Source organism: Marmota marmota, unplaced genomic scaffold, assembly GCF_001458135.2.
Source record: "Marmota marmota marmota unplaced genomic scaffold, marMar, whole genome shotgun sequence".
Classification (NCBI taxonomy): Eukaryota; Metazoa; Chordata; class Mammalia; order Rodentia; family Sciuridae; genus Marmota; species Marmota marmota.
This window is the reverse complement of record NW_025999945.1, coordinates 1560929-1588379: the sequence shown is the minus strand read 5'-3', so window position 1 is coordinate 1588379 and position 27451 is coordinate 1560929. Positions and strand designations below refer to the sequence as shown.

The 27451-nt window shown below is 36.0% G+C and overlaps 1 protein-coding gene across 1 annotated transcript in view; it reads right to left on the bottom strand.

The window, feature by feature from the left end:
* Positions 1-27451, bottom strand: part of Nrg3 (neuregulin 3) — a 1019685-nt gene that overhangs the window by 811568 nt on the left and 180666 nt on the right. The window lies entirely within an intron of this gene.

The window sequence follows — 27451 nt, the reverse complement described above, 5'->3', positions numbered from 1 at the left end:
CATCGGGGCAATAACAGTAAATACCACTGCAGACAATTTTCATATTTCTCTACTTTTTCTCACTACACCCTTCTTCTTGGGAGCCATATTTTAAGATCAGTACTAACAAACTATGACACATCAAGAAAAAAAGACACTGAAAAGACATTGGTTGGGCACAAGACAAACAAGAAATGTGTAAATGGTTTCCAAATGACTATAGTTGAGACCGTTTCAAAATCTCAATGAACATGTCTAACAGACATTTAGTAGAATTTAAGAAGTCTGTAAAACTACTCATCTCTTCACACTCTTCTTGCCTCAGTCCTTCCATCCTTCTACTTGTCCTTTGACTCTCTTTGTTCCTTACTCCAGATCCAAACGTGCCTATTTTGCTTCAGAAACATGGAATCTGATCTGACTATTTTCTACCCTGACACCTCCACCACTTTGGTCCCAACCATCATTTATCCCTGATGTCTCTAACAACATCTCCTGCTACCCTCCCCATGTTTCATTGCACAAAACCACACAATTTATCTGCTTTTCTTCATCAGGCACATGCTCATCTCAAGGACTTTTGATGATTTTTCATCTGTCTAATATATACTCATCCCAGATGTTTGTATGGGTCATTCAGTCACAACCTTCTTGGCAAAGTGAGGTTATTCTTGGTTCTGGTGCTCAAATCATAGCCTCCCCTTTCCCCTCCTGACTTCCTCTCTGGAGCCCTTATGGTCATCAAACAGATACTCTTGAATCAGAGTGATGAGGAAGAGCACTTATTCAGAAATCAGACTGCCAGGTCAAACTGCCAACTCAATTGCTGACAAGCTTCCCGGATTTGGTCAAGTTGTTCAACTTTATTCTTTGGTTTCTACACCTGGTACATGGGAAAAATAATAACTGACTTAAAGATTTGTTATGAGAATTATATGTAATAATTCATGGAAACTGCATCACACAGTATTTGTAAAATATTTAATGCTCACTTAATATAATTATTAACTGATTAAAAAGCACTGGACAGCATAATTGTAAATACCTAGCTAATGAGTCACAATAACCCAATGCTTAATGTCAGGACACTGGAAGTAGTTTCACCTGAATATAAATCTTAGTTCTTTTATTAACTAGCTGTGTTTCCTTAATCAACAGAATTAGCCCCTCTCAGCCCTGAAATCCTTGACTGTAAAATTGTAATATGAATCACCTACTTCTATTCCCTAAGAGGATACGATAGTATGGAGTGTTCAACACAATTCTTGGTGCCTATTGAATGGCTGACTAAATAAATGGCCATGACTGAATCAGGATTTCATTAATCCTTTTGCCTTTCCTGTGGCCTTCTCCAGATACTCATCATGTCCCTGTAATTCCAGCCTTGTTATTAAGACCAAGAGCTCTGTGTCCTGAACCTTCTATCCTCTACCTACTCTTTGGAAGCTTGTCTCTTGTGGAGATAAAATTAGGAAATAAGTTAACCACATCATAACTCTATTGATGTTAGTAACAGACACAATTATTTCAAGAAATGGTTATTACTCTCCTCTGTATTCCAGGATCTGTGCTTGCTGTGTCCTAAATAGACTGTAGTGAATAAAGCCTAGCTCTTGCCCACTTGCAGCTTCCATTCTAGTTGGGGATAACAGTGCAGTGAGTAAGGAGGGACTCTATACTGTTGGCACTGCAGGAATTAACCATGGACAAAGAGATTTGGATCAGAGGCTGCTCTGGGGAACGGTAAAGGTACCCCCACCAGGCATAGCTGCACAGAATTCTGTCCCAGCTTTCATGAAGCACTAAAATACTCTGCAAGGAACACCAGTGTCCTCAGCTCCTACCTGACATTTGGGCCTGTCTACTGCTGACACTGGTACTATTGTTCTTATTACTAATAATATGATGACTTCTACTAATGCTACTATTATCTTCAGTAGTTTTTCAATAAACTATTTTCTTAGCTTTCCAACTGTACTATTAATATTGGAGCCTAAATCCTCCTTACTTATGATATCTCTTACAATCCTCAGCACACCTTCAACATTTATATTCAAATTGTCAAATACAAGAAGGTCAATTTTATTAGCAAAGTTTCATAGCTAAAAAGGAAATGAAGGATGGAAGACAAGCATTCGTGCATCATGGTGACATTTCAATTTATCTCTTGCTCTTCATAGACTTCCAGTATAGTGACACTAAGTCAGTAGTTGCCTGTTCAGTTGGGGACAATGAGGGTCTAAGTAAAACACTATTAATCAATTTCCCATGCTACAATTAACCAGAAAAGCATAGGCAGAAAAACAGTTGACATCTTAGCAAATGTACCAGTAACAACTTGCAAAAACCCTGCCTGTGTCCCTGAAATATCAGTGGATGAAAATTTACATTAACAATATAGTTTAGTCTAAATCATCTGTAATAGCCACATAGTGTCTTACTGTACATTGAGATTACTGTTCTTTGGCAGGGCCGATAAATTGGCATGGCAGCACACTTAAGTGGAAAAGGCAGGTAAAATAGCTCTGACCTCAGTAAAGAAGTGCACCCATAAGCCTGATCCCTTAGTGGCTAACTGACAAGGTAGACAGAACTCACAGTGGGGGTTAAATGTGGCGGGAACTGTCAACCTAATTTATAAGTATACCTGATATCTGTAATATCAGCTTTTTTTTTAACCTCCTTGGCTGGAAATTTCCATAGTTTAGAAGAAAGGTAAGCAAGCTATGTAAACCCAAGGGTTTGCTCTGCTTTTTGGCCATAGGTTTTCCTCTTGCAGACTCTTCCCCCTAATTCTCTGTGATTTTTGCAATTATTCAATCAACAAATGAAGAATGAGGGAGGTATAAATGTAGAGAGATGTATCAAGCAGCTACTATATGATAAGCTCTGTGCAACAACAGTGTTAAGAACCTCATGTTTAGTTTCTGCAAGTAACGAGGAGGTTTGGTGGGACTTTCTCAGGCTCTGCATTTGAATCCCAGTTGTGTTCCATCATTGAATCAATATATTGGCAAAATTAATTTTTTTTCAGTTTTTCCACCTGTAATGTCTTTTAAAAAATAAAAACAAGTGAAATAGTCTATATATAGAACATCTGGAAGTTGGCATATCATACATACTAGTGAGTAATGACAAGCACTTTATGTAATTTTTTTTTCAGGTTCTCACAGTCCTTATCATGAACATCATCCATTAATGGTCTTTCCAACTAATTTTTAAGAGTTTCTTTTTTGAGCTCCCAAACATATTGTCATTTTTTGTTCAGTCTGGTATTATTGTTTGGTATAGATTTCAGCAGCATGCCCATGTCTAATTCAGGTCAGTACACCCTGCCATGCCCTATCCATCACCTAGCAAGCAAGGATCTTATGAGTGGATGAGGAAACAGATTGCAAAATTAAATGGGAATGCATTGAATTCTCAGTGTGTGACATTTTGTACAAAGATTATTTTCCTCCAATTTTGCAAGATCCTTTATAGCGGAGTGCATCTTCACAGAGATAGTTTTTAGATCCCTGAATATAAATGTCTACTTATGAGTTTTCATAAGATGAAAGAGCTTAAAATTTTAAAAACATCCCATCTTTAGGTGATCAGGATTCTGCTAGGAATCCTGGGCTTATAAACCCAAATTGTAATGAGAGTTTCCATCAAGTTGAGATGGAATGCATGCCTTGGGGGTGATTCTGGGTCTGACTGAACATCCATGTACTTGGCTTAGCACCACTGGCTGGACCCCTTGTTTAACAGCTGCCTTTCTCCAACTAGTCCAGGAGTCTGAGCTTAACCTATTCCCAGGATGGCTCATCTGGCTTAATGTTCAGTACTAAGTCTCGGACTTAGTACTGAACTAATGTTCCGAGACTTAGTACTAAAATAGTACTTAGTACATGATGCCACCATGTTCAAGTGGCATCAAAGCCCAGGTCCCTTTATTAAGATTGGTTGTCTTAAGTAAACCTTGATGATTAGGCTGATGCACTGATCTATGTGAGCATCAGAGTGAACAGGTCTGACACTGACATTAATTTGAGGTCAGTGGAAAATAATGAATATAGATGCTCTTACTAAATCTGATGCCCAAGTATACAGACCCCAGAAGAACAGATCTTTGCTGTAATAAATATTCTTCAGGTCATGGCTGCATGGAATTAGTCACTATCATTCAACTGAAAAGGTTTTAAATATAACATAATATTTTGTATGCTGAACAAAGTGTCTTGGGTTGCACTGTATCATGTTTGCAGTATTTATGGAAATTCTGGGTTATTTCTAGGATAATTCTGGACAGTTCCTGAATGTCAAATTTGTTGACATTCCATCTTCCCTATGATCTCAATGGTCATGATTTGTTATCTTTATTTATGTCTATTTTCATGTTGACATGTAATTTCCTGATAATACCTCAAAGTGCTTATAAAATTATGTAGTACATCAAGAGACACATAAAAGTAGATAATCATATGCATCATCATAGATGCCTGAAGGCTTTCACAGAATGAAATAGGACATGAAAAAAAAAGTCATATGCAAAACAAAGTCACTAATAACTTCCTCTATACATTTCCAAAGTATCTACTTTCACTTTTAGGTTCATCAGTTTATTCCAAATATATTTGTTAAACCATCAATGCTAGCTAAAGTTCCCTATACTAGAAAAATGGAAGAACCTATAAGGAATATCATCTATTCATTTCACACTCCTTTTGACCTTATCCAAGTCAAAGGAGAGAGAAATCATCACACCTGATGTTAGTAAACAAAACCACTTACTCATATCTTTCTACATCTGAGCAGTTTGCTTGATATACAAAATGAAATCAGGTAATGGGGTAGTCTGATAAACTCCTTGGTTATGTCCAAACTTTGCTGTGCATATATCTACCAATTCTGGAAGAAGAAATGATGAGTCCATCCTAACCTAAGTTATAGTCACAGAATATCTCTAATATTTTATCCAATGACAAAAAACTTCAGACTTCATTAAATTCATATCTTAGGAAAATATTATCTGTACTCTCACAGAGAATATGTACTTTAAATTATTAATATACTCCTGAATTACCTTATAATTATAAGCTATTTTTATCTGAAACTCTGAATATTCACAGATTATACATAACATTTAAATACAAATGCTTTCTTGAAAAAATAAGATGTATAAACGCAAGTTCAAATAAAAATAGAGTTAATTAAAATAAGCCTTTTATTTTACTATAAAACAATAAATTATATAATTTAATATAGGCATTTTCCTTTTATGCGTATTTTAATACTTCTCATCATCAATGTTACTAAGCCCCACTTCAACTTCTCCATAGAATATATAAATGTGTGTACACATCCATGTGCATATATATGATTATGAATATGAATATTATGTAAATTGCAATATTGCATCATGTTATCTTTGATAAACAATATCAAGATACATGTTAGTTATGTTCTTACAATAACTGTACTTGTTTATTTCATATTCTTTTATTTAAATGTTTTAAGGCACATTTCTATAGCATTTCAGAGTTCTTAATATTGTTTTACCTGATCTAAGGATTGTTTTACACTAGAGGGACAATAGAAGATATTCTCTTGTTTTTCTTTTTAATATTTCAAATGGCTATCAGCTTCCTAAATGTTAACTCTTGGCTAACTGTAAATAAATTTGTTTCCCCATTTTCCTATTTTTTTTCTATTTTCTAAGAACAATGTGTTGAAATAGATGTGTGTGTGGCTGGTCCAAGGTTTACTCTTATACTTATCAAGTATCTAGCATCTCATGCAGGATATCTTACTTTCTACAATTTATAAGGTTAATATCAAAACCTGGACTTCTGTGGCTGGCCAACATGGTCCATTCCTACTACTGCCAATCTCTCTCACTGATTACAGTTAAAAGTCCCCGAACAGAAACACTAAAAGTACATCATTTCTCAAAGGTAAACACTGGCAGGCATGCCCGGTAACAAGGTATATAGGTATATGTTTGGAATCCCAGCCACTTGGGAGGCTGAGGCAGGAGGATCACAAGTTCCTGGCCAGCCTAAGGAACTTAACAAGACCCTGGCTCAAAAAAACAAAATAAAATAAAAGGGACGTAGATGTGGCTCAGTGGTTAAACACCCCTGGGTTCAATCCCCAGATCCAGAAAACAAACAAACAAATGTTGGCAGTGACATTAGAGAAAAAAGTCACAAAACTGAAGCACAAACAGTCTGAAGAGAGTTTATTATTTTTCACTTTTGCCTTCCCCAGCTCCTAGTTCTAACATGAGGATAGGCTGAATTGCAACTCTGCAGCCACAGAAATATAAGACAGAGACTTAGAGATAGGAATCCCTTTGTTCTGTGAATATGCTAGCAAAATTATTGAGCTCACTACTGAGAGGAACATATATGTATCAGACACACAAAAGCATATTAAAAGCTTTTAAAACAGAATAATTATACAAAATACCACCTAATAATTCAGGTTATGTATTTGTAGGGCACACACACACAAAAAAAAAAACAATATACTAAAGACTTTTAAAATAGAACTGACACTGGATCCATTGCTTATAGAAGGCAAGACAAAACTGATGGTTCAAACTTAACCAGGTTGATTGCCTGTTTTTATTTATTTTCATTAGTTAATTAGGAATTGAACCCAGGGCCCTGTGTAGGCTTGGCAAGTGCTCTACTACTGAACCACACCACAATTTTGATTTCCTATTTTTAAAAAATAACATGGTACAAAGGATTTCATAGGACTCACAAAGTCACAATATATTATTTTTTAAATGTTCAGGACACAAGTCCAAATTGGTTGACATAAGAAGAAGCATCAAATCAAATTGTTGGAAGTCAATGATGAAGAAAAATTCTTGAAGGCAGAATTGCATGGACAAATGCAATGTTACTTATAAAGGAAGAACAAGTCAGGATCATGTGTTTGTCATCAGAAAACTTAGATGCAAGAAGACCTGGGATATCTAAATCTCAAGTTTTCAATTCTGCAAATGTTACAATAGAAACAACAAAGGCATATTAGAATAATTTGGAAATCATAATCTAGAGCTTATACATTATTATAATTGTATAACTATATTGTTATTTAATTATTTTACATTCTATATAATTTTCATTATGGCTTAGATGGGGGGCGTATGCCAAAAGTTCATATGAGACAATATAAAAAGCTTTAGAGGAGAAATGATTAGGTTAGGAAAGCCTTAGCCCAATCAATATATTAATACCCTGATGGGATTAATATAGGGGTAACTGAAGGGAGGTAGACGGTGACTGGAGGAGGTGAGCATTGGGAACATGGCTTTGGTGTATAGATTTTGTATCTAGTCAGTGAAGTCTCTCCTTTCTATCATCATGTGAGCTGCTTCCCTCTGTCATACTCTTCTGCCATGGTATTCTGCCTCACCTCAAGCCCTGAGGAATGGAGCCTGCTGTCCATGGACTCAGACCTCTGAAACTGTGAGCCCTCAAATAAACTCTTCCTTCTGAAAATTATTCTTGTCAGGTCTTTTAGTCACAACAGTGAAAAAGCAAAGTAAAACAATTACATTACATATTATATACTATATTTAAGTTTTTACATGTATTCCACATCTGGTATGATGGTAAAAAAATAGATTATAAAACTGAAAGGAAAGATCAATCCAAATCCTATATTCCATTTAAATATGTTTTAAGGAGACTAAGGTGATGCACACCTCTATACCCAGTGACTCAGAAGGCTGAGGCAGGAGAATCACAAGATCAAGGCCAATGTTGGCAATTTATGAGACCCTGTCTCAAAATAATAAATAAATAAATAAATAAATAAATAAATAAAAAGGATTGGGAATGTATCTTAGTGGTGAAACAACCCCAAGTCAAATCCCTAGTGCAGAAAAAAAATTGTTACAAAACTACCATATGAAGATGATATGGTATCTATAAAAGTACAAACAGATCAATGAAACTGAAGAGTATCCAGAAATAAAACAGCATGGTGTATCATAAATCATGGTTAAATTATTTTCTTGCACAAGACATTCAATAAATTATGTTGGAACAGTATTCAAAAAAGAAATCGTGACCTATATACCTTATACAAGATTTAACTCAAAATTGAACATTGATCTAATTGTAAGATGTAAAATTCAAAAGAAAGCAGGAGAGAGCCTTTCTGACTTGGAATCAGGCAAAGAGATTTTAACATTAATCCCAAAACAACATAATCTATGAACAAAAGAAAAAACGAATCAGAATTCATCAAAATTAAATCACTTTGCCAAAATTACAATTAAAAAAATAAATTAGATACAAAAAATGGAGAGAAACATTCACAAATCTATAGATAACAAGAAACTTGTATACAGATTATATACATACTGGGAGAGAATTTTTGGATATTTTCATATTTCTGTATGTACATCCAGACTTTCTCAGGAAAGGTCCTGTTTCAATAGCAAATCCATCAAGCTAAAGATACATATCAATTACTCTGCAAAAATCCAGTCATAAACTTGCTAGTCTCAGCCTGGCTCTCAATCTTACTTTCTTGCTCTTGTTCTCACTTTTTATTTCTCTCCAGTTGGGAGGATTGGATTGTGTCAACAGCCCTTCCTATGTTCTGAGTCATCATTTGGGGTTCCACTCTGGTGATACACCCATGCACACAGTGCAGAGTAACATCTGTTTTCACATCACCTTATGCGGGCTCAAAAAACAGGTTCTAAGAATGGCTGTTTTTGCCAAGAGTAATTAATTGTCTACTTTTCTGATCCAGAAAGACATATATTCTGTGGTAGACTAACATATTGTCTTACAAGTAGGGTAAGGTCTAAGATCTTTCACACTTTCATAACTAACAATAAAAAACCTTCAAAACAAAATCATGAGAAAATAAATTCTCCCATGTTGTTAAAGTGGGCAAAAGAAAAAAAAAACTAACAAAGATTTCACCAAAGAAGATAAATAGATGGCAAATTGTCACAAGAAAATATGTTCAACATCATTGATCATGAGGAAAATGCAAATTAAGACCATAAATTGCAACTACATAACTGGTGCGGATACATGGCTGTAATCCCAGTGGCTTGGGAGGCTGAGACAGGAGGATTTTGAGTTCAAAGCCAGCCTCAGTAAAAGCAAGATGCTAAGCAACTCAGTGAGACCCTGTTTCTATATAAAATACAAAATAGGGCTTGGGAATGTGGCTCAGTGGTCGAGTAGTCCTGAGTTCTATCCCCGGTAACCACCCCCCAAAAAACAAGATGCAACTACACACGTGTTAGCAAAGCTAACATTGAACATGGAAAGTCATCTGATACTACCAAATGATATCAAAGATCTTGTGAAACAATAGCTCTCACTCCTAGCTAGTGGTAATGCAAAATGGTATAGCCACTTGAAAAATGGTCTAGCTGTTTCTCATAAAGTTAATCACAGATGTACCAAGTGACACAACAATTTCACAATCTCCCTCCTAGGTATTTACTTAAGACATGAACATGTATGATCACACAAAAACTTGTATAATAAAAATGTGCAAGTGTGTGGGCATGTGTGGGTGTGTAATCACCCCAAAACTGGAAATAAGTGTCTTTTAACTAGAGAATGGATAAACAAATAATGAAATAAACATGCAATTGACTACTATTCTGTAAAGGACCCAGACTCAAATGATGATATACAGTATATTTTCATCCATATAATATTCTGAGAAAACCATAATTGTAGGTGCAAAAAACAAAATTAGAAGGGCAGAGATGCCAGGCTTTGAAAGGAGGAAGAGAAAGGGAGAGGGGTTGACCATAAAGGGGCAACATGAGATAAATTTTGGGGTAAAAAGGAAACGATTCTCTTTTTTTTTTTTTTTTTTTTGGTACTGGGATTGAATGCAGAGGTGGTTAAACACTGAGCCATATCCTCAGCTCCCTTTTAAAAAAAATATACATATTTTATTTAGAGACAGGGTCTTGCTGGTTGCTGAAGCTGACTTTAAACTCTAGATCCTTCTGCCTCAGCCTTCCAAGACACTGGGATTACAGCTGTGTGCCATCGCACCCAGGTGAGGAAATGGTTCTTTATCTAATTGTAGTGATAGTTACAAAACTCAGAGGCCTACAAGACAAAAAGGTAAATTTTACTTGATATAAATCTTAAAAATCTGTTCAGGAAAGTATCTTCATCAGATATTATCTTGGTATAAATCTGTGTTTACTCTGTTACATTTTAATCCATTTTTAATTTCATGTGTCAGCTCATATTTCCATGCCCTAAAAAATCGATCATCTTATTTTGTTTGCCTTGTTTTTTGTCTTTTCATTTGCTGTGATCATATATTCCTGTCTTTTATCTAATACATCAATTTTAAGTCATCTTTGTTCTGTTTGCTTGACATTTTAATTTGTTTTGAGAGTTATCTTGGTCCTTAGTAGTTTTTTTTTTTTTTCCCCTAGATTTTCACTCTTGTTCTTCATCTTTTTCTCTTGTTATCACTTTGGTGGGTGAGAGGGGCTCTTATTTAATTCATGTTCATGTATGTTTTTAGTATATAGTATCATGATGGATTTTTCTTTTCTGTCTTGGGCTACACTGTCTTCCAGATTCTATGCTGTTTCATCAACTTGTCCCTGTCTATGGACCTACTGGCCTGAATTAGGATTACAGTTTCCTTTTGGTTCCTCATTGAGTCTTTCTACTTGATGCCACTTTGCAGGTCAGTGTCCTTGTCTCTTTTCTCGTTTCTAGGTGAGACTCGTTAGTTTTCCTCTAACAGATACATTTTGGGGGCTGAATGTTTCCTGGGGATTTTCCATGCTGAAGTATTCAGTTCAAGGTAACTTCTTTCATGGCTGGAGTATACTGGCTGCTGTGATAATTCAGTGTGCTGTGCTAGATTCACTCTGCCTAATGTTAGAGATAGCCTATTTCCACAGAGGAGTACAGGGTTGGCCCCATTGTCCAGATTCCTACTAGCCCTAGAGAAATTGTTGTAGTCACAGTTAGCTTCTGGTTCATGTTTCTCAGCTAGTTCAAATCAGGATGGAATACAATTTGGTTTACTGAATTTCAGAGATGAGAATATTGGTGAAAGTTCTCAGGCCTTACTGAACTACATGGCAATAGGGGGAGGAACAGGATTGGTACTGCAATCTTCTGTTTCTCTGATGGGCCATTTGTGAAGTCTATAGCAATGGTTTGGGTTTGTGTCACCTCCCTTTTTAACTTGGTTGTTGCTAGTAATATCTTGATAGATTTTTAGTTCTTTTGTGTTTATTAGTGATTTGAGAAGAGGATATTGTGATCTGTCTTCCCTATATCATCTTTGTAAATAAAATGCTTCTTAAAAAGCTCCAATATCAGCTGGAAAAAGATACAATTCAATATAAGGTCATCACAAATATACAAACCTCATAAGAAAGTAATATACTAATTCTGTGCTTTTATTTTATAGCATATTTAGGCCAATGACATCTTTCTAATATACATTAATGTCTCTTAAAGTCTATTTCAATATGAACAGGAAAGCCCAGTAAAATGATTTATTGTGAATAAATCTGAGAAATAATACATTTTTTTGTGTTGCAATTTCCAAGGAGTTTACAAAGCAGAAGGTTAATATCTCTTTATTAACCATGAAGAATCTTAAAAATCTAACAGTTTGGAATTTCAAAGGCAATGAAGCAATTCCCAATCCTTAGTGCCTCAAACCAAGGCCAGCACAATGGAAAGATCAGTGGGTATAAGTAGTAGGTGCAAAGAAATATTGGTTCTCCACCTCCAAAATACCTCCCATGAGCACCAGCATTGAGCACTCATATTTTACTATTTATATCAGTGTTAAAATGTGCTATCAAAATTTAAAGCCCAAAGCCTAAGAAGAGGAGTCTCTAGACAGACATGGCCCATATGACTACAAATATTTCTTATGATTTCTAACAGAGGAATTATTGGATATAAGTAGCGGGGTGTTGTGAAATACCATACCTGTTATAGGAGTACTGAGTGTAAATCAAGCGAGGATCAAGTGCATATGGACATTGCCATGATATCTGTTTGCATATTGTGAACAGTTTTTTCAAAATGCTCCAAATGTATATATCTGTGTTTAATGACATTTAAATAAGCTCAAAATTAAGTTAATTATGTCTTTCAACTTTAATTACAAGTACTCTTATCTTTGGCAGTACTGGGGATTTGGCTCAGGTTTCATACATGCTAGGCAATATTTAACTATAATTTTCTTTTTCTTTTTAACAGTACTGGAGATTAGACACAGGGACACTCTACCATTGAGCTACATCAGCAAACTTTTTTATTTTGAAACAAAGTCTTATTCAGTTGCCAATGCTGGCCTCAATCTTGCCTCCTGACTCAGCCTCCCAAATTGTTACAAATATAGGCATGCACCATTGTAACCAAATTAAAGAGGTTGGCAACTGAGGTACAATATTCATAGTAGCAGAATGTTTCCAGAAATTTGTTTTTATGCCATCTACACGTGACCAAGGAGGCACACATTTTTTTTTCAGATAAATGCCTAGTAAATTAATTGTCTAAGCTTTAAGTTGTCATCCAAATAATAAGAATAGCAGTAAATATCCCAGACTATAAAAAGAAATAAATATATAGAATGTGTGCTGTTTGGTGTGTATGGAAAATTTTAGCCCTTGTCATGAAAATGAAGATTCTGAGATTTTTACATAACCTGCAAGCTAACGTGTTAACCTGCTGATGTCTCATGGGGCTTTGCTACACATAGCACAGCAAGTAGCATGAGCTTCTTGTTGATTCTGGTTCCTTCATGTCCTCTACATCCCACAGAGAAAGCTCAAACAGCACAGGTGGATGCTGCACAACACGATGGGTTGATCCAGAGCTAAGAAATTCAGATCTTGGGGAACCTGAATCTTTTAACCAGGGTTTTAAGTAAATCTTACTGACCTTTGAACACATGTACCTCTGCTCTGAAGACAGACATTATTTCTTTCTTCCAAATCTCTCCCAATTTTATTTACTCTATAAACATCTTTGAAAATATAGTCATGGAAAAGAATCCTCAGCATTTCTGCTCACTAGACAACAGAAATACAAGAGATCTATGCATATTTATCTCTCAGAACAAACATAGATATGCTTCTTTGTGGAAAAAAAAATTCTTGAGACTCCCCTCCAAGGCACACTGTACAAGACTGGATGGTGAGTGGGTGGCAATGCACAATCCTAGGTGGCTTTGTCTTTGAAATTTTATGCTAAAATGCAGTTGATGATGCCTGAAATTTGAGGTGTGTATTAGTTTGGAGATGGTGAGGATAGATTATTAACATATATTGACAGCCTATGAAGTAATAGACCATGCATTAGGTGAATTAACATAGGGTTTAAGAGCTGATTTCTGGGCTGGGGATATAGCTCAGTTGGTAGGGTGCTTGCCTTGCATGCACAAGGCCCTGGGTTCAATCCCCAGCACCAAAAAAAAAAAGCTAATTTCTTTAAATTTTGGGAGACCTAATTTGCATCAGTCCTCTGCCATAAGTGAACTGCACAACATAAAACAAGATACTTGATGACACTGATATTCCATGTCTTCAAGTGAATAACAGAAATAATAATGAAGTTGCCTTCACAGTATTCATCTTCATAGTAAAAGATGAATGAGACCAAGCCTGATAGCTCTCCTACAGCCTGGCATGGAGTAAATGCCAAAAAAATGATAACTATTGTAATAACTTATTTTTATTCACTAAATCATCTGATGGTTTTAATTATCACCATTTTTCATCCTTGCAAATTGCACACCACTTAATTTCATTTCTCAAAAGAAAATATAAATGGCAATAGGCACCTGAAGAGATGCTCAACATTACTGATTGATTACTGGGAAAATGCAAGTTCGATTGACTATTTTACATCTATAAGAGTTCTTATTTTCAAAACATAGAAAATAACAATTGTCATTGAGGATACAGAGATATTGGAATCTTTGTGGATTGTTAGCAGGGAAGCAAAGTGTTGCAACCATTTTGGAAAACACTATAGGAATTGTGCACAAATTTAAAGACAGTATTACTTTATGACCCAATGTTATAGTTTGGACATGTAATGTCTCCTAAAGGCCCAAGTGTTGAAGGCTCGTTTTAGCCAGATGGTGGCGTTAATGTGAGATGATTGAAATTTTATGAGGTGGGGACTGATTGGAGTACATGGGCCACTGAAAGCATCTCCTAGATGGGCATATCATGTTCCTAGTTCCCCGTCTTCCAGCTCTGTCTTTCCTAGCTGCCATAGGGTAGCTCTGCTCTACCAAACACCTTCCACCATGATATTCTGCCTCAACATAGGCCCAAAATGACTGGCCAAATGACTGTAGACTGAAATCTTGAAATAATGATATAAAATTAATCTTTCTTAATCTAACTTGATTTTCTCAAGTATTTTGTCACAGTAAAGAAAAGCTGACTAACACACCCATTAATTTCACAACTATGCATACATGCAAAATTGAAAGGGAGACTTGAAGAAATATCTGTATATCCATGTTCATAGTGAATTATTAACAATAGCCAACAGGTGAAGGCAACCAAGTCAACCATTCAGCAGGTGAACAGATATACAAAAGTATGGTACATATTTACAATTGAATGTGACTCAGCCTTACAATGAATACAATTTTAACAAATGATATCACATGGTTGGGTTGTTAAAAAAAATGCTTAGTGAAAGGAGCTATACTTTGAGAGACAATATTACATATATATAGACATAAAGTAACAGAGATTGCCAATGGGGGAGGGGAGGAGAAGTGAGAGAAAGGAGTTATTATTTTATTGGTACAGAGGTTTTGTTAGGGATGATAAAAACATTCTGGGTGTATATTTACAGTAGTGAGAGCAACATAGCTTTGTGAACGTGTCTAGTGCTACTGATGAATGGTCAAACCAGAACTTAGGAGTGGTTGGAAAGATAAATGTTGTGTATATTTTACCATAATAAAAATGGTTAAAATTAAAAAGAAACAAAATAATAGAGGAAAAAACCTGTGGCTCAGCAAATATCACAACTTTATCTTATGTTACACTACTATAAATGTCAAATCTTGGATTTCACCCGGGTATGACTCTAAAACTTTTTTTTCTAAAACTCTGCACTGTACCACCCCATGCCTCTATGAAGAAGAAAGGTAGGTGTCTTTGCAACTACACACAAAGTATTACTTTTCTTGTGCCTTTTAATACAACACAAAAGTAAGTAAACAAATAAAATTCATGAATACATAAACATAAATCCTTTGATACACTCTAGGATGTTTGAAATCCCAAACCAAATGTTATTTCTGCCACATTATTGAATTCCCATTTCAGATATACACAGAGTTCAGATGATAATGAGCCTCCTTTGCCCTAATTTAACATTATTGGATATTCAACTCAGATCTGGTTTATGTTGCAATGTGATCTGGAAATGACTTAAAATCCCTTTCAGGCAGTACTGTGGTTATTTTCCCTATTGAAATCTGACAGCATCATGCTGGAAACATTGTTAGCACATTGGATTCTAATCCCAATCAAAATGACTGATGTGTCATTAAAAACAATGGAATTTACCTGATTTTCACTTTTAGCCATTAGCATCTATGTTGTCCTCATACTTATTGCTACTTCTCTCAAATTTAGTAAAATTTGACCATTTATTTCCAATCAACACATTCGCATTCTAAACAATTAAATAAAATGCAGCAAATGAAAGAGACAGGATGAAGGCCATTGTATTATTGTCCTCAGAAGGGAACTTTCTAATAGCTATGGACAATAAAGTATATGGTCTAATTTAAGACATTTTTCTCTTAGTTACTAACACAATCTCATTGGTTCTATGTATTCTGTTCACACTTTACTCACTATTATTGTTCTCATCCAAAAGCGTAGTTGTCTCACAAGACACAGCAGATGTGGTAGGTAGGACTACTAATTGAATCAACCCACATAGCAATACCTTGTGTTTCTAGACGGCTTTCCCAGGACTGTACTGTACTACACTATGGAATCTTGAAAAGGGAAACTAACTTGCACCTTAAATATTTGGAGTCAGAGAGCTTGAAAGTCAAAAGGAAAACATGACACTGTCATTTTCAACCCCTAGGCAACATAAGAATGGAAAGAGGTCCAGAAAAGGGAAGGGACATTCCCATGATCACACAGCCTCAGGAAGATCCCATGGGAGCAGGAACCTAGGAATCTGAACCCATGCCATAGTTGCAATACTTATTTGGCAACAGCCACAAAATGATGGTCCACATTCCCTCATATCATGGAGGAAATTCTTTGAATCGGAATGTTGAAATTTTCAAATTTACTTATCTTTAGCTTTGTATAATAATACCTTTTTCCAAAGGCTAAATCCTTAAGGAAGGAAACCAATTTGCAGAATTGCCTCAAAAAAAAAAAAAAGAATTAGCTATTAAAAATGAACCAACAAAGAAGTTATTCAACTGCTTGTCAGAGAACTAAGAGGTCACTGGATTGAGGGTTCTCGTGACAATTGGAAGGCAAGAAAGGGGAGAGGGTTGTTCCTCGCTGTTACATGGCTTGAAGCTGTGAATTAGGCACAATACTCCAACCTGGCCTGCTTTATCTGTCCCCTTTGCCTCTCACTTCCTTCTCAGTACCCCAAGTTCTTCCAGATATATCTCAGAATTGTATAAAGGGATAACCTACATCCTGCAGAATATAAGGGAATCACAATTTGCCTTTTACCTGCAGTTATAATCATTACAAATACTCAATAGAAATTTGGGGGTTCAAAGAAGGGCAGTGGAGTGGAGTTCTAACTAAATTGAAGAAAGTCACTATTTTAATAGAAATTGTGTTTGCCCTTCCATTACAGGAGAGGAGAGAGACTAGGAGGAAATGGAGGGGGAGGAATGGGGAGATATCGGGGAACAATATTGAACAAATTATATCATTCTATTATATGCATGTATAAATATACAACAGTGAATCACATTATGTATAATTATAATGTATCAATAAAATATGAAGATTGTGTATATCCTTGAATACTAATTTGTTACTTATATATTTCCTAATAACAGTAATTTGAAGTCCTTTTGTCTAGCCTTAACTTATTTGATCATTGCTCACTTGAATTTCTAAAATATTAACTCTGGAAATCTTGTATGTGGATTTGGAAAATGTCCCTAAGGGGAAAAATCCAGGATCCCGAATATAAATAACAGCATGTCAATCATTTGACATTTTATTTTTTTACTTTATTGATGCCTTAAAATATTCTCAGCTGATTTTTAAATTGAACTCCTATTAGGAAACGATGATAATTAATTCTAAATCGGGCTGATTATGACAAAGGTAAAAAGATTTTGAAGACATATGACAAAATGTAGACCCTGTGAACTGGACCTATTTCAAGACAAAAAGTAAAGTTTGCTTATGAGTAAAATAGAAATATATTTGTTATAATGGCACATAAAAATTGAATAACTATATTGGGGGCTGAGTTGGGTATAGCCAGTCATAGTTCCCTACTTTATGTCTTCAATCTTGTTCACCAAGCTGAGATAGATAAAGTTTTTAAACTTTGAACAGTCACATAGGAAGGAAATTTATTCTTTCCTGGTCTGATTCTCATTGCTTCTGCTAACTAATGCAGTCTATGCATTCAAAATCAACAGGAACTCTTTGCACTTGAAAAGAAATGCCAAATTACTTACATAAACAGAACACTCAAGTTATGCATAAAGGATTTTTAATTCTCACAACATAGACAAATGTATCTCTACAAATCTGGACACCATTTAGAAGAAACTGGAGATACTGCACTTATATCAATACTTTGCCATTGGGCTGTGGACACATTAATTTGTCAAAATATCAACACATGAATAAAGTACAATTGTGTTACTGAACCAAAGAGAAACAAGATAAACTCAAGAGGAGCATTGATTAAAACTCTCTCAGTGACAAGTGACAGAATTCACAGCCCAAATAGGCTTATGTAAAAAAAAAATAATAATAAATTTTAAAAAAAGAAGAAAGGAAGGAAGGGGAATATATTGACTCACATAATTTAGCAAATAGGGAAGTAGGGAGAAGTGTGGCTTTGAAAGCTAAGGCTGAAGGCAGGTGCCCAGCAAGCATCTTGTTTATAGATTCTGCTCTGTTATAATCAGAGACATCCTGTAAGAGCAAAACAAGGACAGGTTCTTCAGACTCTACCTACTCTGAGATGTTAGATTCAACCGGAAAAACTAAGCATTCTTTTTCTCACACATCCCAAAGGGGCAAATAAAACATTGTTTGTCATTGCTTCTGATTGGGTTCTGTAACTGGTTCTGAACCAATACAGTCAGGGGAATGTGATGTGATGATTGAGTTAAATCTGGAATAGAAGAAAAAACTTGAGGACAAATGGGACTGCAGATCATCTCTGAGAGGCGAGGAAATGCTAGGGTTTAGAAAGAAACTGCTCATGCTAATTATTACCTATTTCGTATCACATTTCATAAATTTTCTGGTTATATTTAATTCTTGAAAATTCAGCTGTAATGTGTTGAACACTATTTTGTACACTGCACAATACCTTGTGTGAAGAACAGCATGATGAATAAAACCCACATGGCATGCAGCCCACCTGTACTGTTACATGATAAGAGTTTACAGATGACATGGGAGTCCATGAGAGGGTGACATTCACACAACATGTACTTAGGATTTATTATTTGATCACTCAGTAAAAGCACTGTTCCGAGGTTAGAGTGGAGCATATGGCACCAGGCATAAGGTGGTCAGGAAAGACCATACAAGAGGCAGGGCTTTGCAGGGCAGGCAGAGAGCAGATCTGAAAGAAAGCCAGGGATGAGAATAGTAATGAAACTGAGGCTGCCTATGGGAACCATTTTCAAAACTCTCATTTAGGCCTTACATTCCTAATGTCTTACTTCAATTGTCAAAAGGATTCATTACTTTCTCCTAAAACCACCCACCTGTCCTTCTGCCTTAAAGATTAGGTCTGTCTATCAGAGATGCTCTTCACTAAGCCATGATGATCACTGCCTGTGTGGAACTTTTGCTTTGATGGGTCTTCTGTGCTCCAGTGAGGATGAGGTATATCTATCTTGTAAAGATTTGGTCTTGCTTGTAGACAGAGGACTCGAATTGATAGCCCTGCCTCTTGGGGTATAGAGACAGTTTTAAGCCTTCTAAGCCTCATACATCCTCTTGGACTCTCTAGACTTTTCTTAGTAATGTCAGTGTCAACACCAATACAGCATTTCAGTCAGGGGACTGGAAGACAGTGATCACACCTAAATTTTTCAGGCTCCTCTGATGGACAAGTGATTTGGCAGTGTCAAGGGTTGCTTACACCCCTCCCAAACACCACACCCTAATTTCACACAATGACAGAAGGATTCAAGGCTTAATTCCAAAACCAGGAAGTTACAGAAAACACAGAACTGTATTAAGTCCACACAGCTTTCTCTCAATCTTTACAGAACCACCATGATGATGGTGGTTGCATTAATCAGGGATTATAACTGGTTCAAGACCCAGATCAATATGAAGAGCATCTGATTTCAACACTACTGTATATCAGGTTGGATTGGAAGAACTGAAAGAAAGTAAAATCGATTTTTGTTTTCCTGGCTTTGCATGGGCTTTGGCAGAAAAGAGGAATAGATTTTTTCTAATGGATTGCAATCTGATTTTTATCATTTCAAACAGTGATAAAGCAAGATCTGAAACTTATAAAGGTGGTCATTTCTTCTCCTTTCAGCTAGTCTTGGAGGTTTTGCAGAAAAGTTTGGAGACCTTACTTTAAAAAATGTCTTTTTGAGGTAGCTTAAAAAGAAAAGCTTAAAAAAGCCCACAGATGAACTCATTTTAGATACTCTATCTTCTTGGACTCCAATCTTATTACTATCATACTTTTTGACTCTTAGAAACAACTTACTCTAAAACTTTCTGGCTTGGATTATTTGTTGTGATCTATATCAGTTTCCCAACTCTTCTTGGTCTCAGGGTACTTTTGTAAATGTAAGCAGTTTGCAGAGCCACTGTCTAGGTGTATGGTTAAGTGAATCTCCCCTGTATCATTCATCTAGACAGACATACTCCAGTTTTGGAATATTATAGTATCTTTCAATGTACCTCATGTGGGTACATGATGCATCCTGGTAGATCATGCATTTTCCAAAAATCATTTGAAGATGTACTCTAAGAAATTTGACATAGTAGTCTCTCAGGAGACAGCAGAGAGGAGGACAAAGGGATAAGGTTCTGAGCTTAAGTGTACTCACCAGGATTCCCTTTATAAGGGAGGTAGAGCTTTTTGTCTCTTTCCTGGACCACAGTAACCACTATATATAACCAATCAATTTAAATATGGAATACTTGTGGTAATCATTTCCTGTTGTCCAAAAAAGCAGACAAGATGTTCAGCCTGCATGGTGATGTCAAATGTACTCCACACTTGCACTTATATGTAGCCTCATGAAGGCTAGTTTAATCCATTGTGTTGGAAGGAGTTGCAGCCTACAATGCTGGCTGGTGACCTCACTGATAGGGGTCAGTGGAGGCACTCAGTTGTCCTGACAGTCTTGCCCAGAAGCAACCAAGTCCTGGAACTAACTTAGGGGAAATGAGAAAAAAAAATGACCTCAAGCATGTAGTCCTTGAGGGAGGATGATTTGACATTGAGGCCTAACCCAGGAATTCAAAAAGTTCAGGAGATATAGAAGATTATAATAATAAGAAGAATATATATTCTACCTGTTGACTAAGGTATTTTTATACTAAGGTATTTTACACAAATGCACACAAGAAGCATTATGGATACAGGTAGGTGCCTGACATGCAGTTATCTATGATATCAAAGACAAAAACCAAAACAAAATTAGCTCATGTATGCACAACGAACAGACTAACTAACTAAATTACATTCTCAAAGCCCACATGATTATTATAAAGCCATTCAAAATTAGGATTAACAGAAGTTAATTTTAATGATGCCATTCTGAATTCAAAGAAGCACAATATGAAACAATGTGAATTGTAGGATTCCAATGAATGAGCATGAAAAGTGATATGCAAAAATAAAATCTTTATAAAAAGGTATTTTAATGTGCCATCAAGGGTATTATAAATGGTTCCTCAAATTATACAAGTGCTATAAAGGAGAGGTTGTAAGAAATAAAACAATTTCTGTTGAAGATCATGTACATCAAACAGACACTAAGATTATCTTCACCCAATACTTAATCCACTGGAGTTCTTGGTTCACAGAAGAAAAAGCTGAACTGTCTTGCCAGATGTGAATAATTATTTGAAAGGAAGTGTGTAAGCTCATGCAAGCAAACACTCAGGCTGGAGAGAAGGAAGCTCATCCTCCTTATATTAGCTCTGGGATACCCTTTTGATAAGATATATGATAAATAATATATTGATCAAATGTATTTGTATGTGTGTGTATTTGTGTGCACACCCTCAAAACATTGTATCAATAGGTATATATGGATCAGAGCCAAAAAGTTTTCAGACATGTTTCCAGGAATGGATGCAATGCTACTGTAAATTGACAAACAGTGGTCATAGATCACTTGTGCAGACTCATAAGAACATCATAATCAACAAGGAGAGTAAACATTAAGACTAATACAATTTTTCAAGCATATTCATGATAAAGGAGTATTTATTTTTTCCCTTGCACTATAAAAAGAAATGCCCAAAGGAAGAGAGTAGTATATTTGAAAGAAACGGGATAATCTGAGACCTAGGGCCTTCAACTGGAAATACTCCATTGGGAATCTCCCGTATAGGTCCCATTCCCTGGAAATTCTCCAAACTGCATTCACTGAAAATAATGAATCGTCCAAAAATCAATGTTTGCAAGATTTGTATGGAAGTGACCATATCCCATACCTGTCTCATGCCGTGTCTCCTTTTTTTATATCAGGCTCGGCTCATGTTTCTTATACATTGACACTGAGCAATCTTGATTCATGCCCCCCCTCCACATACACTGATCTCCATCTACAGTGTCACATCCTCTCAATCTACCACCCCCACAGACAAGTCTTTTTACAAACCCCAAATTTCTAAGACCCATTTCTTTTCTGCTCTATCTAGCACAAGGGAATGGACCTGAAGATTCCTTTAATTTACCCACTGGGTAAATGACTACACCTTAGAGGACTTTAAGTTCTCCATTTGTAAACTAATAGGTTTGAACTAGAAGTTCTTTCCAATTTGAAGCATCAGAGGTTTTGGTGCAAAAGACACACAGGCTTTGCTATTTCAGTGAAGAAACATGCTCAATGGTTTTTAAAGTTTGAGATGTTTCAAATTCCTTCATTTTGCAACACTGTAATCTAGACTAGTAGGAAATTTTTCTTACAACAACAAAGAGGAAAGCAAATCAAGCAGTTCTCATTTCTCACACAGTTAAGCAAATTTTCTGTTAAGCATTTTAAATGGAGGATACAGGCTTAGGTTTAAATGAAACATGAAATACTATTTGAATTTAAAAAGATGTTTGTGAGCTACACCTAAGAGACCAAGTCTAAATGGAATTTTGTTGTTGTGGCAGATTTAACAAGCAAACTCAGCTAGCTCAAAGCAGTAAAACCATCATTTGAGTGAAGAATATGAATGATGTCATGCCGCCTGGGCAACCAGGCTGAACTCACACCCAGAATGGCACTACCAGCTCTGGTGCCTCTCACACAGGTTAATACTCGATTTGGGTCGGGGGAGGGGGCACACCTGAGAGAGGTTATTGAGGGCAAGGTTTTCCTCCAGGAAAACTGGGAATATGCATTCCATGTGAACTGATTGTTGCAATTGAGTCCAGATATACCCATTGAAGGATGATAGGAATTCTATTTGGCATGGGTTCGATGCTGTGTTTGGAAAGGAATGAGTTAAAAGAGTTTGCAAGGGGCACTAACAACCCTGGTGCTATATTTGTGTGATCCTGGAGCTGACTGCCTGAATGCTGTGCTTGACACACACAGATGAGGAAAAGGAGATACACAAAGATGTGAAAACTGCATTAGAGTTTGATTTATGGTGACGACCAGATTCCAGGAGAGTTATTGCTTAAAGGGTGATGAGTTTTTGTTGGAGATGACAGACAAGTTTGGGATATAGAAAGTGATGAAGGCCTCACAATACTATGAATGTATCTAACGCTCTTGATGAATAGTTAAATTATACTTAGAAATGGTTAGATGAAAAATTTATGTGTATTTTACCATAACAAAAAGCACTAAAACAAAAATCAAAAGAAAGTTATGACAGAACAAAATTCAGAAACCAGTCTTTCTCATACACTTGATTAAATATATAGATGCTCCCAATTTATCAGCGAGTTATATCCACACAATCCCATTGTAAGTTGAAAATACTCTATGTTAAATGTGCATTTAATATACCTAACCCAGTAATCGTCCTATTTTATCAACACAGCCCACTGTAGAGTCTGGATTGTGGTGGTTCACTCTCAAAATCACATGGCTGACTATGGCTGTCTAGCACCAAGAAAGATTATCATGATGCATATCACTAGCTTGGGAACAACATAAAAATTCAGTTTGAAGCATACTGAATGTGTGTCAAAAAGCATTAAGGCACACCATGTTACATTGTGCACTGTCTCATAGTAACTTTCTTTGAAACATAGTTACTAACTTAAAGTAAGACATTTCTGAAGAGATGGGACAGGGATCACACTGGCTATTTTCTCTATTTAGAACATCTTATTTTTTTATCCAGTAAAGCTTTATTCATAATTGCCCAAACACACTGTGGTACACATAGACAATATTATTCAGAAGTACAGAGAAATGAGTTATATAGACAGGAGAAGACACAGAGGAAGTTTAAATGCACATTATCATGTAAAAGAAAATAATGTGCACCATTCCAGCTACATAACAGTCCATGAAGGGCAAAACAAAAGATCAGCTGTTGCCAGAAATTCAGCAGGAAGGGAGGAATGAGTAAGTAGAGCACAGAGGATTTTTAAAACAATGAAAAATACTCTGAGAAATATAATAATTATGAACACATATACTGACATATTTGTCAATAAAATGTATGCCCCTAAGAATGAACCCTATTTTAAGGAATAGAAGCTGGGTGATCGTGTATGTCAAGGAAGGTTCATTGATTATAACAAAGGAAACACTCTGGTGGGAGATGTTAACAGGTGGCTATGTGTACATGGGGTTGAGGATGTACCTGGGAAATTTTTGCACCTTTATAACACTTTTTACTGTGAATATAAATCTGCTCTAAAATAGTCTATTACTAAAAATCATTCATTCATTCATTCATTCAATATTATACAGCAAACACAGCCTTTCCGCACCAGCACCACATACACATGTGCAGTAGTCAGCCACTAATGTCCAAAACCTGGGAAGCTCAAGAACATCTCCACCCCAAACCTTGGCTACCAGTCCTTTCCCCTGCCAAGCTAATCACACCTGGCTGTGGCTAATACATGAGATGCTTGGGATGTTTTATGCAACCTAATTCCTGCAAAATATTTATAACTCACACAATGCTACACAGCATTTATTTTACATTATTAAGTATTCCTATCCTGGTTGAAATTTTTTTAGTATTTAAAGGTGTATTATGGCTTCAGGGAAAATAATTGTCATGGTCTTGGTGACAGACCTTCACCTCTTTTTCTCATTTTATGTGGCATTAAAAGTGGCTTAGAGCACTTCTCTAGAGAGCAGCTGGTTAGCAATCATCTTCCTCTCCTGTATTTTTCATTTTGACTCTACAAATCACCTCCCCAGTTCTGGGGAAAACTACCTGCTCTCCTTCATAGAGGTAAACTCTTCCATATTCCACTGATGCATATATTGTAAATCAAGACAGCACTCTAGTAGAAGCCAGATCAGCCACTTCTATGTGAGGTTGGGGGTGGGTGAGGCTGGTGAACTTATTTTAAATCTGGTCAAGGCAGGTTTATATGACTGAACCCAGACAGGCAGTATGTCCAGAAAATTAAGAAATCAGAAGACTCTGGTGGGGACAGTATTCAAGGATCTATATGACTTTCACATTGGAGGTATTCCCTACAATATTCAGTTTTCCTTCAACAAAATAAGATGATGTGAAATCAAGGGAAGTGGCACTCTGCCACCTCCTCATTAGGTTTCAAAAGGATGTGGATCATTTTGCTCTCTGGTTGAAAAGGAAAGGCAAAAGATGGAGCACACACCCAGCACCCATAGCAATAATAGAATAAATAAGAAAGTAAGAAATGTATATTTTAAAAAAAAGAGAGAGGGAGGAAGAAAAGAGACAGAGAGAAACAGTGTAAAGATCATCTTAGTTTATTCACAATCAGGCCTTATCCCAAGGGCTCAGTTGAGGATTGTTGGCATGTCTCAGAGACAGACAAAATGAGACCCTGAGGGGAAAGCTGCCTGAGGACTCTGTAATTGCTCTGTGCCTCCAAGCACTCTTAGAACTTGTGAACTTGGCCTTGAATAATTTTTTGCATTGGATCATTTTCAATGTTATCCTTTCATTCTAAATATATGATCACTATAAATTAAATCATGTAAAATTTGTTATGATATCTATTACAAAAGTTATGCAGAAGTTATTTACTGTCCAATGGTACCTATATAAAGATAAGTATCATTATTTTAACTTCAATGTTTACTTGTCTTTATGAATTGATCAGATTACTTCTTTTAATCATTGAGACCATTTTCTCTTTCCATCACACTGCTCTCAGAAAGTAAAAGCCAATACGAAAGTTCTAATGGCCATTACAAACAAGTATCAGAGATAAAAGTATATTTAGGGTTTTTTCCCCCCAAGGGATATGAAATCAGTGGTTAAATATCTAAAACTATCTTGCATAAAATAACTTAATGAGTATTTGTTAAATTGAGCAGAATTTATACTCTTTCAGGAATTATGAAATAAGCACTCAGAAAGAGAAATTGCATCATTTAAAATGAATTTAATTAGGGGTAATTAATAACTTAATTCAAAGGTATAATGACATTGAGATGGATTAAATGTCACAGAGTGCTAAGGATTTGTTTGGCCTGAATCATAAAACCTAATGTGTGATAAGCACTATTTCTGTGCAGTTAATAAATGTAGAAATTTATATTATGGAAGTGAAAAAAGAGGCCAATATGTGTCCCTCTCTTCCTACAACCATACTTAGTCTTAATAAATGATAATTTTTTTCTGTTTTTTCCCTTCTAAGTGGCTCTGTTATTTGCTATCATTTTGCCCAAATTTTAGTGTTGGGTTGCAATGAATCATAAGAATTACAGAATTACAGTAGATCAAGGAGATAATGGGATAATTAGCTAACCCCCTATTGTCCTCCACAAGGTAAGTCAAGTATCCCTGTGCCTTTTTACAGATGAGACACTCAAGGAAACCAGGAGCCCAGGGGTACTGAAGGCAACTTAGTGCAGGTTTATCCCTGGGTCGTCCTACACATATTCTTTCTGCTGTTCTACAAAGTAATCATCCAAGTAGGAGTCAGATGGATAATGAAAACCAAAAGAATAATAATTAAATATATTTGATAAAAGTAGATAAAGTCAGAACTAGATGATCTGGGACAAAATTTTTCTCTTGCTTGCTTATCTTCAAAATCAGAGTTGAACCATAATTGTGTAGAACACAGTTAATGTTTTAGCATCAACACAGAGAGACACACTGAAGTACTTCAGTGATTGAGGAGGTTAAAGGGCACTGTGATTGATTAGTGATATCTGCATGTACTGCCAACCTGACTAGACCACTCCAGAATATTGCCCATCTCCATCGCTCCATGGGTCAAGAAAGAAACAATTATGACATGGATTCAAAATGATGCAATGTGATATGCACTTGAATTGCTTTATATAGTTCCTTTTCCCTCCTAGTGCATTTTGGCTTTTAGAATTTTCATTCTTCCTCTAATTCCAACACTCTTTCACTTCTGATTTCCTTCAGGCAACATTGAGATACCATATTGTTCCAGATGTCTGTTGATTCCCACTGGATTAGGATTAGACCCATGTCTCATTTGTATGTGATTTTGCTACAAAGAAAAGCAAAATCATCCACACATATAAATATATAGTTCTTTGTAATCTTAAATAAACTCATGATCATACTTCGCATAGGCTCCCTTCATTGTCTATCCACCATACTGTTATTTTCTTTGTCTAAGATGTGAGAAACCCCGCCTGAAAACACTATCAACTCTGTGGAAAGAGCTTACCAGAGTGATACAAGGAGTTAGTTATACTAAATCTCTTAAACACATTAAATCTTTCTTTTTCCATCTGCAAATCTACTTGTATGAGAAAATGGAATAATGTAATGAATATTAAAGGCATTTGATTTCCCTCAAATGTGCAAAAAGCCCCAAGACTATAAAACTTTAAACATCAACCTAAAACTTCATAGAATCAAAGATAAGAA